We start from the raw sequence: 17,995 nt of genomic DNA on the forward strand, positions 1-17,995 counted from the left end.
AAGGTTTTCTCCCATTTTAGGCATATTGGGAACCCTGCTTATTACAAAGGGCTCATAACATAAAATTGCGGCCCTGGAAAACATCTTCATCTTAACTGATCTTCATGTAGTCTCTGCTGTGGTGCTATATTAATGGACTGTTCAGAATTTTGTATCCTTTGCTGTAACTCTGTGAGTGTCAGAAACAAGTTTTCTAAGCCAGGACAGAGCTCCCAAAACAGTACGTTACCCTAGCACCTGTTCATTGTCAATGGCTTATTTTTAGCTTTCATGGTGGATGACTCATAACTTCATCTAAATATTTTACCTTCACCAATGAAAAGGAGCAAGAGAAAGACAACAGCTTCTGTGATGCCTGGAGTTACATTGAATAATACAGCCATATGTTGTCTTGGTATAAATATTTTAACAAACATTTAATATAAATTATAATCTCAATGTCTATTGTGACAACGCATGCATTAATCTATGAATCATGAATTTGTAGTAGCAGAATTCAATTTAGATAATCAATACAACAGTGTTAACCTTCAGACATTCTGAGAAATAGGTCTAAAACATTTTCTTTTGGAAATTCCTCAGAATAGCTTGGGTTGCAAAAGTTCATTATGGCACATGGGACAATTGCTTTTGCATACTGTACATTTCTGTAGGTGCTTTACATATTCATTGACTTTTCTGAGTTTTAAAATGATCTATCTTTGGCTGATTACCACCTTTTGGAGTTCACATGATCTTTATTTAATGTACGGATCCAAGCGCATCTAGTTAGAAAATCCTGCAAAGTGCAATATCATGGAGGCATTCTATGGCTTCTGTAAGTTATGCATATGAAATTGCATGTACTTCTTACCTTGCTGGGTCTGCCTGAGTTCGTTAGTTAAAGGAAATGTGAGTTATTTTGTGAATTTAGTAGAGGGATGTGCAGTAGAATAACTTAAGTATGCCACAAAGATGGTACTGTGCTGAAAGTGCTCAGTGATTCCTAGAAATGTTAGTTTTGTTGTGTTTGGATAAAATAAAAATAACTTCCTTATGCTCTTACATATATTTGAAAACAGTCAGTGGACTGTAAGTATCAAATAGACACATCCAGTGCTGCATTTTCAGATCACTTCATTGGATTTACAAGCATTGCTATGACAGTGGGTTCTCCATGAGCACAACATGGGGGAAAGCGTCCACTTTAAAAGGGTTTAACCAGTCTCCTAGCACAGCTTTTCCCTTTATTATTAAAAATTCAGTAGGGATACCTAATACATTATTTTTTGAGACAAGTCCAATTTATCAAGTGGTTGAAATACATTAATATATTACAACGTGGGCCCCCAATTTTTTTTTGTTCCACACCTTCCATTCATTGGTTCATTGCTAGCATCAATGGATTACATTTTAGTGCAATTTGTGAATTAGCCCCATCTAGGAAACCGCCACACTAAATGTCATCCAAACAAAAGGTGCTGCCAAAAATTTCAGCTATTTTTAACAAAACATTTTTGGGGCCTTTTAAAATTCACCTTAAAGTTTTTAGGGCACTCGTAAAATATGGGTCACCAGGAGAAACCTCACACACCCATTTATTAATTACAATAGAAAACTAAAAAATGAAATTGATATAGATATTTAACAATCTGGAGGAACAATGATTAGACATTTTGGGTGTGTGAGGTTTCTCCTGGTGACCCATATTTTACGAGTGCCCTAAAAACTTTCAGGTGAATTTTAAAAGTTTGGCGTGCGCCAAAATTGGGCGATGTGCACGTATGTAGGGCTCACACTTGCTGACTGTGTTTTAAAAACTGCCTAAATGCACGCGTATTTCCTGCTGTGCACATCTGTCTCAGAATCAAAAAGGGACGTGGTGTGGGTGGGACCTGAGCATCCTGGGGTGGGGCCGGCAGGTGTGCATGCAAATATTTACACACCTGGACACGTGCCCAGATCTAGTGCCACCTAACTTTACTTCTGCTATGGAGGAGGTAAAAGTTTAAAAAACAAATAAAAGAAGCCATTCCTGAGGGTTTGAAAGGTCTGGGGTACCTGGGGGGAGTGCAGGCTATTAAACAAGAGGGGTTTGGAGGACCTGTCTCTACTGTGGGCAAACTGATGTGTGGCTGCAGGAGGTGTGTAGAGTGTGGAGGTGTGCAGAGGAGTGGAGTTTGTGGAGAGGATGGTGTCGGAGGAAAGGCAAGAAGAGCTGTGAGGACAGGAGGGGGAGGAGGCAGGAGAAGATGTGTGTGTGGAGAAGGCAGGACTGTCAGGGAAGGAGGAGGATGAGTAGAGGCAGGAGGAAGGGATAGGAGGAGGGGGTGGGGGAAGGGGATTGGCAGGAGAGTACGGAGGGAGGAGGACAGCAGGTTAGGGATAGACAGAGAGGTTAGAGGGGAAGGGAGTCATCAGGGCAGGGGCAGGAGTGGGAGAGGGGAGCGGGATGGAGAGCGAGGAAAGGGAGGACTCCTCTCTGGGAGAGGAAGTGGCACCTTCTTCAGGTAGTCGGCCAGCACCATGGGCTCGTCTCTGGGCCATTAAGTTCAGCATGCAGGAGAATGTCCTGGTCATCGCAGGGGTCCTGCAAAATTATTCAATGCTGTTTGGCAACTGGGCAGTGAAGACCTCAAAGGCAGCGAAGGGCTAGATCTGGCGGAACATAGCTAAATCCATCATGAGGCACTGTGGAGTGGCAAGAAGCATGGATTAGGTCGCACCCAGGTACTGTGACATAAAGGCCCAGCTGAAAACAAAGGTGGAAGCCCCAAGCAAATACTGGGTCAGACCAAGGGTCCATCAAGTCCAGTATCCTGTTTCTAACAGTGGCCAATCCAAGTCACATGTACCTGGCAAGTACCCAAACATTACATAGATCACAAGCTATGAATGCTTATTAATTACCATGATAGCAGTTTATTGATTTAACCTCTAGGAGCATATCCAAACCTTTGTTAAACCCAGTAACACTAAATGCTGAAACCATATCCCCTGGCAATGAATTCCAGAGTTTAACTATGCGCTGAGTGAAAAAAAAGTTTCTTCGATTTGTTTTAAATGAGCTACTTGCTAACTTCATGGAGTGTCCCCTGGTCCTTCTATTATCTGAGAGAGTAAATAACCGATTTACATTAACTTGTTCAAGTCCTTTCATGATATTGTAGACTTCTATTATATCCCCCCTGAGTCGTCTCTTCTCCAAACTGAACAGCCCTAACTTCTTTAGCCTTTCCTCACAGGGCAGCCATTCCATGCCCCTTATCATTTTGGTCGCCCTTCTCTGCACTTTCTCCATCGCAATTATATCCTTTTTGAGATGCGGTGACCAGAACTGTACACAGTACTCAAGGTGCGGTCTCACCATGGAGTGATACAGAGGCATGATGATATCCTCTGTTTTATTTTCCATTCCCTTCCTAATAATTCCTAACATTCTGGTTGCTTTTTTAATCGCCATAGCACACTGGGCCGACGAGTTCAATGTATTAGCTGCTATGACACCTAGATCTCTTTCCTGGGTGGTAACACATAAGATAGAACCTAACATTGTGTAACTACAACAAGGGCTATTTTTCCCTATATGCATCACTTTGCACTTGTCCATGTTAAACTTCATTTGCCATTTGGAAGCCCAATCTTCCAGTTTCACAAGGTCCTCTTGCAATTCATCACAATCTGCTTGAGATTTAACTACTCTGCATAATTTTGTGTCATCCGCAAATTTGATCATCTCTGATGCTAAATGAGAAAAGGATACTTGCTGCCATTGGTACTTATGTCTTGTGTTTTGTTTCCACAGCCCTTGCCCACCAAGCTGCTAGTCCCAGCCAGGAGGCCCCAGGGACCAGCTGGGCACCACCACCTTTCTATATGCCCTTCCTTATGGATGCCCAAACCCACTACAGTGAGAAGCAGGAGGAGGAGGAGCAGCGACCCCCAGCTCCAGACACATTGGTCATGCTGCAACCCCTGATTTCATCAAGCCCACTTGCTGATGTACCTTCAACACTTCAGGATTCATGGAGGAAGGGAGCCTGGAGTGGGAGCCTCCACAATCAATGTACAGTAGCTTCCTGCAAAACACAGATTATTGTGTATATCATAGAGCATATAGAAAGACATGGTTTAATGGAAGACAATCAACATGGATTTACCCAAGGGAAGTCTTGCCTAACAAATCTGCTTCATTTTTTTTGAAGGGGTTAATAAACATGTGGATAAAGGCGAATCAGTAGATGTAGTGTATTTGGATTTTCAGAAGGCGTTTGACAAAGTCCCTCATGAGAGGCTTCTAAGAAAACTAAAAACTCATGGGATAGGAGGTAATATCCTTTCATGGATTACAAACTGGTTAAAAGACAGGAAACAGAGACTAGGATTAAATGGTCAATTTTCTCAGTGGAAAAGGGTAAACAGTCGAGTGCCTCAGGGATCTGTTCTTGGACCGGTGCTTTTCAATATATTTATAAATGATCTGGAAAGGAATACAACAAGTGAGGTTATCAAATTTGCGGATGATGTTGCGGTCCCAGTCGTGGCAGCTGTGACTGGGCCCTTACCTCCTTGCTCCCGGTCCGTCTCTGAGGGTCTGCAGCCTGTTTCGTGGCATCCCCGCAGGGGGGGGGGGGACGCCACCGAGAACCCCTGCCTGGACGCCGTCTCCTTAGGCGTGCTCGCAGTCCACGATTATGAAGGCCATTTCCCGCCACTGGAAGCTCCGCCCCATTGATGATGTCAGACGCCGCAACCTATGTAAGGCCGCCGCGGAGCCCAGGACTTTGCCTTGCAACGGGGTTCCTTGTGGTTCTCAGTTGCTCCGTGCCCCGGAGTGCGCTATTACGTTAGCGACTCCGTTCCTGCCTGAGACTTGTGTTCTCTCTGTGTTCAAGTCTTGCTTTTGTCTGGTTTGCTTGCAGTAACCTGTTCTGCTTCAGTTCCAGCTTGGTTCCAGGTTCCAGTAGCCAGTTCTGCTTCAGCTCCTGTCTGGTTCTAGTAGCCAGTCCTGCTTCAGCTCCTGTCTGGTTCCAGTAGCCAGTCCTGCTTCAGTTCCTGTCTGGTCCCAGTAGCCAGTCCTGCTTCAGCTCCTGTCTGGTTCCAGTAGCCAGTTCTGCTTCAGCTCCTGTCTGGTTCCAGTAGCCAGTCCTGCTTCAGTTCCTGTTTGGTTCCAGTAGCCAGTCCTGCTTCAGTTCCTGTCTGGTTCCAGTAGCCAGTCCTGCTTCAGCTCCTGTCTGGTTCCAGTAGCCAGTTCTGCTTCAGCTCCTGTCTGGTCCCAGTAGCCAGTCCTGCTTCAGCTCCTGTCTGGTTCCAGTAGCCAGTTCTGCTTCAGCTCCTGTCTGGTTCCAGTAGCCAGTCCTGCTTCAGTTCCTGTTTGGTTCCAGTAGCCAGTCCTGCTTCAGCTCCTGTCTGGTTCTAGTAGCCAGTCCTGCTTCAGCTCCTGTCTGGTTCCAGTAGCCAGTCCTGCTTCAGTTCCTGTCTGGTCCCAGTAGCCAGTCCTGCTTCAGCTCCTGTCTGGTCCCAGTAGCCAGTCCTGCTTCAGCTCCTGTCTGGTTCCAGTAGCCAGTTCTGCTTCAGCTCCTGTCTGGTTCCAGTAGCCAGTCCTGCTTCAGTTCCTGTTTGGTTCCAGTAGCCAGTCCTGCTTCAGCTCCTGTCTGGTTCTAGTAGCCAGTCCTGCTTCAGCTCCTGTCTGGTTCCAGTAGCCAGTCCTGCTTCAGTTCCTGTCTGGTCCCAGTAGCCAGTCCTGCTTCAGCTCCTGTCTGGTTCCAGTAGCCAGTTCTGCTTCAGCTCCTGTCTGGTTCCAGTAGCCAGTTCTGCTTCAGCTCCTGTCTGGTTCCAGTAGCCAGTCCTGCTTCAGCTCCTGTCTGGTTCCAGTAGCCAGTTCTGCTTCAGTACCTGCTTGCTTCAGTCCTAGCCTGCTTCAGTCCCTGCCTGTCACCAGAGCCCTGCCTGCCTGCTTCAGCTCCAGCTTCAGTGATTGCCTAAGTCCCAGTGGCCAGGCTCCTATGGGCTCCTCCCGGGGGAGTACCGGCTTCCAGGGTGAAGCTCACGTCCAGCTCCTGCCTGGTATCCGCCTCCTGACCTGTCACTCTCCAGAGACTATAGTACACCTCTCCCCAGTCTCTCACAGGTCGGCCAAAGGGTCCACTAAACACTTCACTCACAACAGATTGCAAGGCCATGGACTCGGCTGAGGTACCAGGATCCCAGGATCTTCCTGGGTTGGCTCAGCAGCTACAACAACAACAACAACAACAATACCTGGATGTCCTGGCCGGATCCGTTGGGCAATTGGCTGCACGAATGGATGAATCTCTTAGTTTTTCCATTGATTAAGAAGATGAGGTCAACAATGGTCTTCAATCTGGCATTCTGCTGCACTATCCCAACATAGTAGAATAAACTGTTGCAAGCTTTCTATCTCTTAGATGATCTGATGCAGGGATGGATTGCAGGAAAGTAACACCACAAAATCAGCCCAAGAGATATATATTTGACTCCCTCATGCATTTTCCTTGCAGCACATGCTTCAACAGCTCCTAAAAGCAAGTCAAACTGACCTTTGTGAGGTATCGTGTGACTTGGAGCCTGGCAGAATTGAGCCAAAAATTCTGCAACATAAATTTCACATTTTCCTAAATAACTAAGCAGAACAGGAGTAAGCAAACAGAATTGCAGTCCCCTTCCATCCATGGAATCAGTTCCTGCTCCCACAAGTTGATTACATCTTTAAGTACGTAAACCATAGGCTGATAGTCCCAGATAAAGGCTTCATTAACCACACCTCAAGCACAATTTTTTTTCATATACAATACTTTGTACTGAGTTTAAATGGAAATAACAAAGAAATACATGTAGAAACAATATGAAATTGACAACTATTTGTTAACCACTATGGAAAAAGAAAAAAGGAAGGGAAGCAAAAGAAAAAAAGATTTTAAAGAAACTATAAAGAAAAAGCCATAGCATTGAATGATGCTCCTATCTAAACAACTTGCAAGCTTTATTGATCCACCAAAGGGACTGGAGAAGATGTTACAACCTTCTTTGCATTCATAAAAGATCTAAGCTGTTCAGCACACAACATTTACAGGGGTAATGGAATATAAATGTAGAACCTATTTCTAATACCTCCTGTTTCAAAAGAAGAAATCCTCTTCTCCGCTCCTGAGCAATCCTCGAAAGGTCAGGAAAAATACGAATGGCCTGCCCATGAAAATTAGAATTAAGATTATGAAAATATAAAGACATTATCTTACTTAGAATCCCCATCAGTAACAAAAGAAACAAGGAGGGTGACATGATCAATAATCTCATAACCAGATGACTCAATAAGTTGAGTAACATTTAGGGAAGGAGAAAAAGCAGAACTAGAAGAAGGCAAAAATAAATAAAGCCTTATAGAAGGCAGAGAGTCTGGTGAAATTTTTAAGACTTCCATAAAATATCTCCACAAAGTCATAATAGGAAGTTCCCCCATTACTATAGGAAATTTAAAAAAATGGAGATTCAGATGGTATGAGGAATTTTCCAGGAACTCAACCCTTCTAGAAATGATGTTCCATTCTTGAACTAATTGAGCCTGAATAGTAGTCATCTTGGTCAAATCTTACTGAATTGAAGAAAGTTTATTCTCATGATCACCCAGTTTAACCTCATGCATGCTCACCAAGGGGTCTAACTTCACCACAAAAGAATCCAGCTTGTGAGTAGAAATAGCCAGGGCCTGGCCAACTTGAGACATCAGTTCCCATAGGGAATCTAAAGTTACCTCTGCTAGCTTCTTAGGAGGAAAAAAATGTTCCGTTGATGGTTAAAGCAAAGAAATCCATGATCTGAGGTTACAGGCAACATGACTGCCTCCAGATTCTCTAAAGAAATTAATGAGGAAGCCAGTGTTGGAATCATATCTTGCCCTCCTGAATATGGTACGCCGCACGTGAGATCTTTGGCATCCCAATCCCATGCGGGCAGCAGACTGTCATCATTCTGTGCTGCAGCAGTTGTCGGAAAGGAGTCATATCTGGGAGCCAGCAGAGAAGCTTGCGGGTGGGGACTGAGGGAAACCTCCTTCCTTGGAGAGGTCAATGCTCTTCTGTTGACTCTCACACTGGGACCTTCATCACCTGATCGAGGAGTGGAAGATGTGAACGAGGTAATAAGCTGCTGTCCTTTAAGATGAGGGGCCTCTGGAAGTAGACCCTTACATTCCCTTTACATTTAGGAGCCATGGAAGGCAATAAGGAAAAAAAGTAAGGCAATGGGACAGGAACAGCAGGAGTCAGCATCTCAAATCAAGTGGCAATCTTGCTTCCCAATACACTGTTTTAAGTTAAAGTCTCCCCATTGATGTTAATTCACCTGAGTGTCCAAGATTCCCTGAGCAGAGTAAGGTTAATCTTCTAGGCCCTGACCATTGCATTTACAAAAATCCTACTGTAGAGTTATGGTAAACAGCACTGATAATAGCAGCAGTAATAATCAAGCTGGAAACATTGGATGGTTTCCAAAGTAATCTTTACTGATAAATGGTGAAATTGATGAAAGCTCTTTACAGCTTTAAATGTGTGAAATACAATGCTACAAATTTGATTTTTTGAGTAGACTTGTAACCTTTCTTCTGTTAAGCAGATTATACTGATGAGTCTAATCAGTTCCAGTTTATGTCCAATTTATTCTCATTTCTAATCTCTTTGGGTAGTTAGTAAACTCTCTCGAAGTAATAGACCTTTTAATCATATTGATGATATCATAGGAACAGCCCAAATAACTCCCACCTCTCCTGAAATCCTTTTCTTTCACACTGGCTTTCTTCTTCTGATGATACCTGATGGGTACTTACTCCTTCTCATGTTATCTCCTTGAGAAGGTAGTGAACCTATGGATAGGTCCAGGCAATCTTCTTCTTTCACTTCTATTCCACTTCGCCTTCCTTCTGGAAAGGATGAGAATCCATTCATTCACTAGAACTACTCAGAGTCCACATGTACTCTCTGACACAGAGATACATATATTCTGTTGTACTGCTGCTTATGTGCTCACACAGAGTGTGCCCCTGCTCCAGCACTGTCACACTATGTACATTTTTTACTTGCTGCCAGCCCTTCCAAAGCCTATAGCAGACCTTCCTCCCTTTCCCTTTCTCACCCCTTCTTGGCAGCCCCACTCTCCAGGAGACTCACTGGTTCTACAGCCCCTCTGAGAGCTCAGCCCAGCCATCTCAAACAGAGACCTCCCCAACAATGCATAGATACTTTCTCCTGGCTCATCCCCTCCCGTTCTGTGATTGTAGCTTGCCTCCACTTCTCCATGTCAATGCTCCACCTGCACTTCAGTGCATTTCCATTGACTGTGTGCTATAGAGAGTCTGCTGCTTTTATGGATGACCAGGCTCCAGGCCTACGAAAAAGAAAAATTAAGCCCTGACAAAGGATTGGGAGACCCTCAAGGTAAAAATACAATGAAGACATAATTTAGCAGTTCAATATTGGGTATGCCAATATTGTACACAATGATTGTTGCCCTCGGGGATGGACCCTTGGCCTGGGGCAAGGGTGGAATGGCTCTTGAAAGGAAAAAGGAGGTAACTGGCCCCAGGGGGCAGAGCACTGAAGGAGACAGAGGCTAGGTAGAGCTTCACCATTGGAAGCCCGAGGTCCCCCAGAAGGAGCCCGTAGGGACCCAGGCCGCTTGGACTTAGGTGGGCCTCGCAGGATCTCCTGGGAGAACGATAGTCCGGCGTGCCCACAGACACAGAAGGAGCATGGTCAGGTTCGAGCTGGAACAAGGAGAACCAGAACAGAGTTGGTGACAACAAGGCAGGGAACAGAGCCAGAATCTGGAAGCGTGATCAGGCAGGCAAAAGGTCAATGTCCATAGATCAGTCTGAGGAGTGGTCACCAGAAGTAAGGGTCAGATACCAGAGGTAGGTGGCAAACAGATAAGTAGATCAGGAACAGGCTGAGGTCCTTGAGGCAGGTGGTAGACAAGTCAGGAACTAGTGAGGGTTGTAGACAGGCAGCAAGGTCAAGAACAAGCCAAGGATACTACCTGGGAAGGCAGATAGATGAATGGAACGATCCTGGAATGAGCACAAAGACAATCTAGCAGAGTACTAACCTGACACAGTGCTTGATCTTCATCCTGCAAGGCCACATCTCTGGCCATCAGTGGGAACACAGAAGACCAGACAGAACAGTACCAATCAACAGGAGCAAGGTCTGGGGCAAGCAGCTGAACAAGGCAGAGATATTCTAGTTCCAGTTATAGTAGATGTTCTTAGAATTCTTGAAGTAGGAGCTGCAACCCACAAGCTTGGAAACAAGTGTTCTTGGATTCAGGGACATGTAGGCTGGGACCCACAAACCAATTCTAGGAAGCACCAAGAGTGGGACTTGAACCTACAACCTTCAGATCAAGGTCTCTTCACCTTAGGCACTGTGCCACATGCCAAGGCAAGGAAGTGTAGTCAGGAACTTCCTTATATCGTAGCTCAATCAGGGCATGCCACAGAACCCAGTCCTGCTCTTGGCCCTACAAATCTCGGGGCAGGCCGTGCACTCGCGTGTATGGGTGTGGCTAGCATGGAGGAAGACACCTGGTGCACAGTGGAAGGCCTGGCAACCGCTGCCGTGGACCGCCGGGGCCCAGCTGGACTATCAACCACCGCGAGGGAGGTCATCCCGGGACCCGCTGAGGAACTATGAAGGTGAGCGGTCCGTGCATGGGACGGCCACAGGTGGGGCATGTAACAATGATGAGAAAGCGAAATCTGTTTATAAATGCCAGAAACATATAATGCAATTTTAATATACATTTTGTACAAGAAATTCAAATATATCAATGACAGTATTACATGCCAGTTGTGCAGGTACACTATACCATATGACGTTTCAATTAAAAACCACATCACTCACACATATATCTTACCAACATACCTGGCCCTCATTCATAATCACTACCAATCATATCATTCTCTCACCAACTAAAATCATTCCTTGTGCTGAATATCTCATATATTACTCACAATCACTCACATTCATAAGCCTAACTTCTTTCTAATCATTTATTGATAATTTCCAAAAAATAGTTCACTTCTATTTCACTTCCATGACTATATCCATATAATGTTCTTAAACGTAAATCAACTTCGTATTTCAATTCTTCAATATCTATACTCTTCTCTCATTTTGGACTTTCTTCTAAGACGCTTTAGTGAAACTATTCTGGTCCAACAAATACCCCGACAAGGATCCCTCGTTTTATCCACACTGGCCTTCTTCAGGGTGCATGAATAATCAAATCCTAGAAATAACAACACAAAAACTTTACATCACCATCCTATCAATAACTCCCAGTGCTGGTATTCAAATAACCAACCCTTCAATTTCTCTTTCCTGTCAATGCTTAATTTGTTAACTTTTGACTGTTGCTCAACCAGGACTTCTCAGTCTTAAATATCAAAATGCCTTATAGATGCCAATTTGAACTACAATGAATCTGCAAAATACATACCATATAACTAATATAAAATTCTTTGAAATTTCTCTACAACATAACTCAAATAACAGCATCCTTACCTATGAAAAGGCAACACTGCAAATATTTGAAGTATCTGAAAAGCATAATATAAATCAAATATATAAATTACACCAGGTCCTAAAATACCAATATACCACCTATTAGGAAAACAGAACTAGCCAAGCTGCTATAGATCCCTATACAGAAACTACATGCTAGCAGAATACCTCACCTCAGTCACACATGCAGAACACAGACTGACCTTTACAAAATCTAAAATAGAGAGATCATAAAATATAAATAGAAATGTGCAGACAAAAACGGAACTGGAGACCCCAACAAACCAGACTCTGCATCTAGTGCAACAACAGAAAATGAAAACATTACCATTCCTCATCAAACAATAAAATAAAAAAATACAAAACATCAAACATAATAGTAAAATTGTACTAATAAAGAACATATTTCAAAACAGTTTTTAAATAGAACATCCAATAATTAAAAACAAGTAAAAATGTTTAAAAATTTCCTCTGATAAAATGTCAGGAGGTCCTATGGGGATATTGGCTATGGTAGAGTCAAGATTTGCAAGGGGGGAGGGTTGCTGGATGGGCAGGGTATGGTCAGGCATGAGCTTCAGAGGTAGGCTATTCCTTTCCTCCTTCTTCTACCCTCCTTTTTCTCTCCTCCTCCTTCCTCCTCTGAGCTGCTGGTATCTGTTAGAAGAGAAAGAAATGGCAGTTAAGTGGTCAGGGTTGCATCTATGTTCAGCAAGGGGTGTGCAGGACAAACATTTTTATTTTGTTTTGTTTCATTGGGTGGAGCTCTCAGATCAAATTTCTTTTTGTTATGGGGAGGTACTTTTTACATTTTTTTTGTTTTTGCTTTTATTCATTTTGGGAAATAGTGCATACCCTTTGTAAATAGTGCAAAATAACATCACTTTTCAGAAAAAACACACTAATGACTACTTTGAATACTATTGCTCCATTGTGTAGAGTATGGAGGCAAGGAACACACTTGAGGCAGCTTTCATCGCAGGCAGGAAGAGAAGGAAGGGGTGAGCCCTCACGAGGCTCTTCCTTTTATTGTACATTCATACAAAGGCAGATGATGTGTCATTACATGATTGGCTACTTTCCCATAGCAACAGACGAGTCCCTACACTATTGGCTTTGGCTCAGGGGGTGTGCACGGATCATCTCATTGGCTGCTGAAATCTATACCTCCTGACTTTGTCCTGCCTCTGACTAGGGAACACCCAGCCCTACTTTCAGGCTATCAGGAATAATTATAAGCCAGAGAAATACATGACAGTCAGGTATCCTTTCCCAGGCAGAGACTTAAGCACAAGTGATGCTTTTATTCAGGCAAAGGTCAGGGAAGAAGGGAAGTTAATGTTTAAACCCTGATGAAATGGCTTGCTGGCAAGCGCATATTTCCCACATCTCACCCTTTCTGTTTTTGTTTAGGCAGCTCAATGAAGCTTTAGACCCTTACTGAAATCTGTTATGTCTTGGTATGGGCTGGAAATAGGGGAAGGGGGATTATGGAGAGAAGAAAGCTAATTCGACGTGGTGTGCCAGCTGCCGATGAGCTCCTGAATCTCCATATCACCCAGAGCTGGTGCAGGTGGTGTGCCAACGTTGCAGGGCTCATGATTCCCTATTAGGCATCTTACAAGACATCTTTATATCTGGGCTGAGAGCAAGGTTTCAATATGGATATGAGGTTGGGTATGCACTGAATACAGCATCACAGGCAAATAATTAAGATAATTATGGTCATTATAATAGAAATCACCCTTTTGAGACCAGAAATATCAGGGAGTCAGGACCATAGCCAGTCCCATGGAGAAGTTGGTATTCTGTCTGAAAATGGTGCATCAGCAACCATGGTTTCTATCTGCTCTATGGTATGTGTGAGGTTTGCTTTATAGTCTGATATGTACACACAGCAATGAGATCCAATTAATGCACAAACACCACCCTTTAAGGCTAAAATGGTTTCTAAGGTATAGCTGTTCTGTAATGCTACTTCTCTAATCTGAGAAACTTCTGTTGTGAGTAGTTTTAATGCATGGACTGTCTGATTAAATATGGCAGCCGTCCAGTTAGCTAGGACGTGTAAGTCTCTGTAATTCATAGCTGTCCCCATTGGGGGAAACAGGCTTCTAGCTATCTGAGTTTCTGTATACTTTTCTATGGGATTATTTATCGCCTCCCTTTTGTTACGGAGCCTTGCTTTGGGTAAATTTTTGACTGCATAGTATGAGGGGAGGATGTAGCCTAAAGTGCATCTGTCTCTCCATCTTGGGGAAATGTACATATATGCTCTACGCCCACATAACATCCATATGTTTCCTAACAGATTAGTGGACATGTCATTGGTTATCATTTGGGCTATATAACTACAAAGGGTAAATCCTTCATCCCCTCTATACTTTCTGTACTTGCTTGGGTCTCCCACTGCACATCTTGAAATCTGCCAATTGCATACATATATGTGGTATAATTATGTAAGTGTTCAGTGATTAATACAAAAGTTTGGTTACAATATGGATATTTCCCACCCGAATTCCCTTTCCATCCCCTGTATCATAGTCCCAACAAAGAGCGGCAGTCTCTTGAATACAGCTACCAATGTGTAGTATGGTATTATTAACTGGAGAGTTAATGAAAACCTCTCTGTAAAGGATAATTAGTCCATACTGTAAGGTTAAATGGTACAGCATGCATCAGTTGTTCTCCACAGGCTTGGGTTGGCATGTGTGTGCAGATCCAACAGTCTGTTCGATTCAACAGGTGTGAAAAGTTCTGTGCATCGAGGACGTACATGTTGTCCTGTCAGAGTCCTTGTTCTGAATTCGCCATAGCTGGAGAAATAAGGCAAAGGATGAGGGTGCAGAACACAATTGTTAATGAGTTGGCATTCAGGCAAGAAAAGGCGGCTAATAAGTTCTCTGGAGTTTTCTCAAGGCCTTGCTGTTCTAAGAGTTGTGCAGATTGGTCAGATAGGGCCTTGATCTGTCCCCAGGTCATGTGGTGCTGCTTTTTGCAAGGAGTCTGGTCTCTGTCCTTCTGAGGGCTGTGGAGGCTCATGGAGAAGTTGGGGATCAGGTCCTGTAGACCTGGACACCTTTCCATCTCTCCACGGCTTGATACCTGTGGAAGCAAGCAGAGAAACATATCCTCGTTCCCCATTTTAAGGGAACGGGACCGTACCAGACATTAAATATTCTATACAAAACTGATGGCTGTGGGTGACTAACCCTAGTCCCATAATGATTACTCATGGCTGTGGTCTTAAATTTGAAATGTTTGGATGATTTAAAGTGATTTAAAACAATACTTTGTTCTTGTTCAGCCAGTCCTTCTTAGGGGGAAATCCAGGGGCAATAGGCAATCCCTCCTTTTTGTTTTTGTTTGGTCCAGAGCTCTTAAGGGTATGATTAGCTCTCTCCACAATGGCTTGCCCTGTGGTGTTGTAGGGGATGCCAAATAAGTATTTAATGTTCAATTATTGACAAAATTCATGTAAAGGAATGGCTGCAGTAAATAGAGCCATTATCAGTTTTCAGGACAGAGGGTAGCCCCATTATCAAGAAAGTTTTTATGCAGTGATCAATTTTCATTCAGTAAAATAGCAATAAGTGTAAATTAATCATTTAAAGGAAAAGTCATTTGTAGTAAGCTGAATCTCAAATGACAAGTATGTCATACATTATATTAAACATATGTTACACAAGACTGACATATATTCATATTCATTCATTCTGCAAATATTCATTCATAGTCTTCTTGGCATCAAGGCAGACAACAAATAACACATAATTTGAGCTAAAAATATTATCAAAAAGTTATCAAAAACAAAATTAGATCAAGGATCAAAAATCAAAAGTCAAAAGGTGTTAGAAAAATGTTAAAATAAACTGCAAAGTGTTCACCTTCACATCTCCTCATGGCAGGAAGGCTGTAAATCTGGAAAATATTAAAAACTGGCATACAGCAAAAATTTACTAAGGTAAGGATTAAAGTGAAATTCTTACTTTCTTAACCTTGGAGAATCAATTCTATCATTCAATTTAATAAAATCAATTTGGATTTGCAAGAAAAGGCTTGGGAGGGATTGCTTTAGATGTAGCAACCTCTGTCAGTAAAAATTTTAAGGTTCAGAATTCTGTATAAATTTTGTGAAAAAGAAAATAAAACTGAAGTGTCCTTAATACAGAAGGTCTGTAGGCCTGAAAAACAAAAACTATTATACAACAGAATTATTAAAACAATAATATAATATAACTTGTAGAATAGCATAGCGCCTCCTAGTGGAGACCCCATCATTACTTTATAGATTGCAACTATTGTGCCAAGTTGCAATCAATAATACTCTGAGCTTACTTTCAATGTGGAATATCAGAATAGAATTTCTTCATATAATTATTAGAATAGGAAATTAAACACGCTGTTTGCTCTGCTCTGTCTGCTGCACGCTAAAGTGACTGTAACTACTATTAATCTGTCTGAGTTATAACATATATAAACTAGAGAGAGAAACTGCAGTACTAAGTCCAGTTTTTTTTCTTTTCAAAAGTTCTCCCTCCCTCCCCCATGAGTGGCAAGCAAGAGTTACAGTAAAGGGGGGGGGGAGGAGCAGTGTTTCTCAAAAGAAAAGAACTGCACCCAAGGAGTTAATCCTTCAGTCAATAGGAACTTAAAGATAGCATTGTTTAACAATTGATAACATCGACCACAGACAATGGCTTGGCAAGGACTTGCTGATTCCTTGCAGACAGATTCTATTTTTCTCCTGTAGAGAAAATTACAATAAAAATCTGTGCGCTGGCAATTCAAGCAATTGCTTATAAACTTAAATCTCAGAGAAATGGAGTCATTTTAAATGTGAGCCAAATTAACTTTGCAATAAGTGAACTTTTCACATGTAATTCACACAGCAATTGTTCAAATTTCAGTACAGTTTTAACATAAGGCTGTGCATACACTTTGTGGGGGAAAATACTCTCAAAGTATGCAGATTTTTTGTAACTGAATATCAAAGACTAATAGAAACCATTTTTTCCAAGTTTGCTGTGCCTGCTCCAGCACTAGATGTAGTCTGGTTTGTAACAGGTCATTGTACTGTCTCATTAAATCCTTTTTTTCATATTGATATTTTCTTTGCTTGTAACGCAAGAGTGCAGCTGCCTGGCCCAAGGTCTTATACACTGATTTCTTTGAAGACCTGTGGGCATAGCCACTGCTCATGGCATTTGCTGCCACACCCAGCTCTTTAATCCCTTTTGTAATAGGAGAGGCTTGAATCCCTTTCAATAATTCCTCTCTTGTGAGATTTCCATGTTCTAGATGAAATCCCATGCTGACCGCGGCACATAAATTGTTACCGGGAGCAGTGGTTTGAGATGGTAATTTACCAGGACAAATTGATGATGCAGAATTAATGACTGTCTCAGGCAATGGCAAATGGGGGTACAGGGAGTGGTTGGTGGGAGAAGGGGGTTGCAGGCAAGATGGAGGAAGGCTAGTTTTTCTGACCTCAGTGTTTTCTATTTCCTGGGGCCTTTTCTCTGAGGTGGACGCAGAGGAAGCCACAGGAGCCATGTGAGTGTGTGTCCCCAGATGTTCTATCTCATTTTCTGTCCCCCTTTGTTCATGGTTCTTTTCTGTGATGGGGAAGGCTTGAAGTCCTTCCAACAATTCTTTTTCTGTAAGGTTTTCTTTCTGCTGTTTCTGCTGAAATTCAATGCTAATCACCCCACCCAGGCCAGGTTGTGGCTCAATTGTTCTCAAGGGTTGCTTTTCTAAAGAGGTGTGAATGGGCTTGGGTGTGGGTATGGAGAGCTGATACAAAGAATTTGCTGTCTCTGAGGGAGACTGAGCATAAGATGGGGGAAGGGTATGTCTGCCTGCTTCTAAAAGCACATGGTTTGAAACTGCTGTCTTTAAACTTTTTTTTTCTATGTGTTCGATGGCCTCTGTTCATTTTTGCCAGATTAATCTTTGCTTTATGGGAGCTCTGGGAGCCGTATGAAGACAATTGCCGATTAAAATCCAGTCCTGGGTATTTAGAGTTCTAGCCTCCATTGAATACCAAGGGCAACGGCAAGCTATTTCACTTATTAATTTTTCTAAGTCCCCCAGGCTGATTTGCGCTATTTTTCTTCTGGTGATGAAATAATGATTATTGATTATTTTCTGCAGCTCCCTGGCATGTAGCCTCTGCTGTACAGTCAAATCACTGCCCATGCTCACGAGTGTGGGGAACAAACTTGCTGAGAAATACTTTAAAAATTACTAAGAAGTACTTTTTTTTTTTTTTTTTAAATTATTACGATTGCAAATCTGTTGAACGGTACGTACCTTAAGCTATGACCAGCTGAAATGAGCATGGAGTTTATCATCACATCGCGGGGATCACCAGATGTAGAGTATGGAGGCAAGGAACACACTTGAGGCAGCTTTCATCGCAGGCAGGAAGAGAA

The sequence above is a fragment of the Rhinatrema bivittatum genome, chromosome 5 (assembly GCF_901001135.1).
Source record: "Rhinatrema bivittatum chromosome 5, aRhiBiv1.1, whole genome shotgun sequence".
Classification (NCBI taxonomy): Eukaryota; Metazoa; Chordata; class Amphibia; order Gymnophiona; family Rhinatrematidae; genus Rhinatrema; species Rhinatrema bivittatum.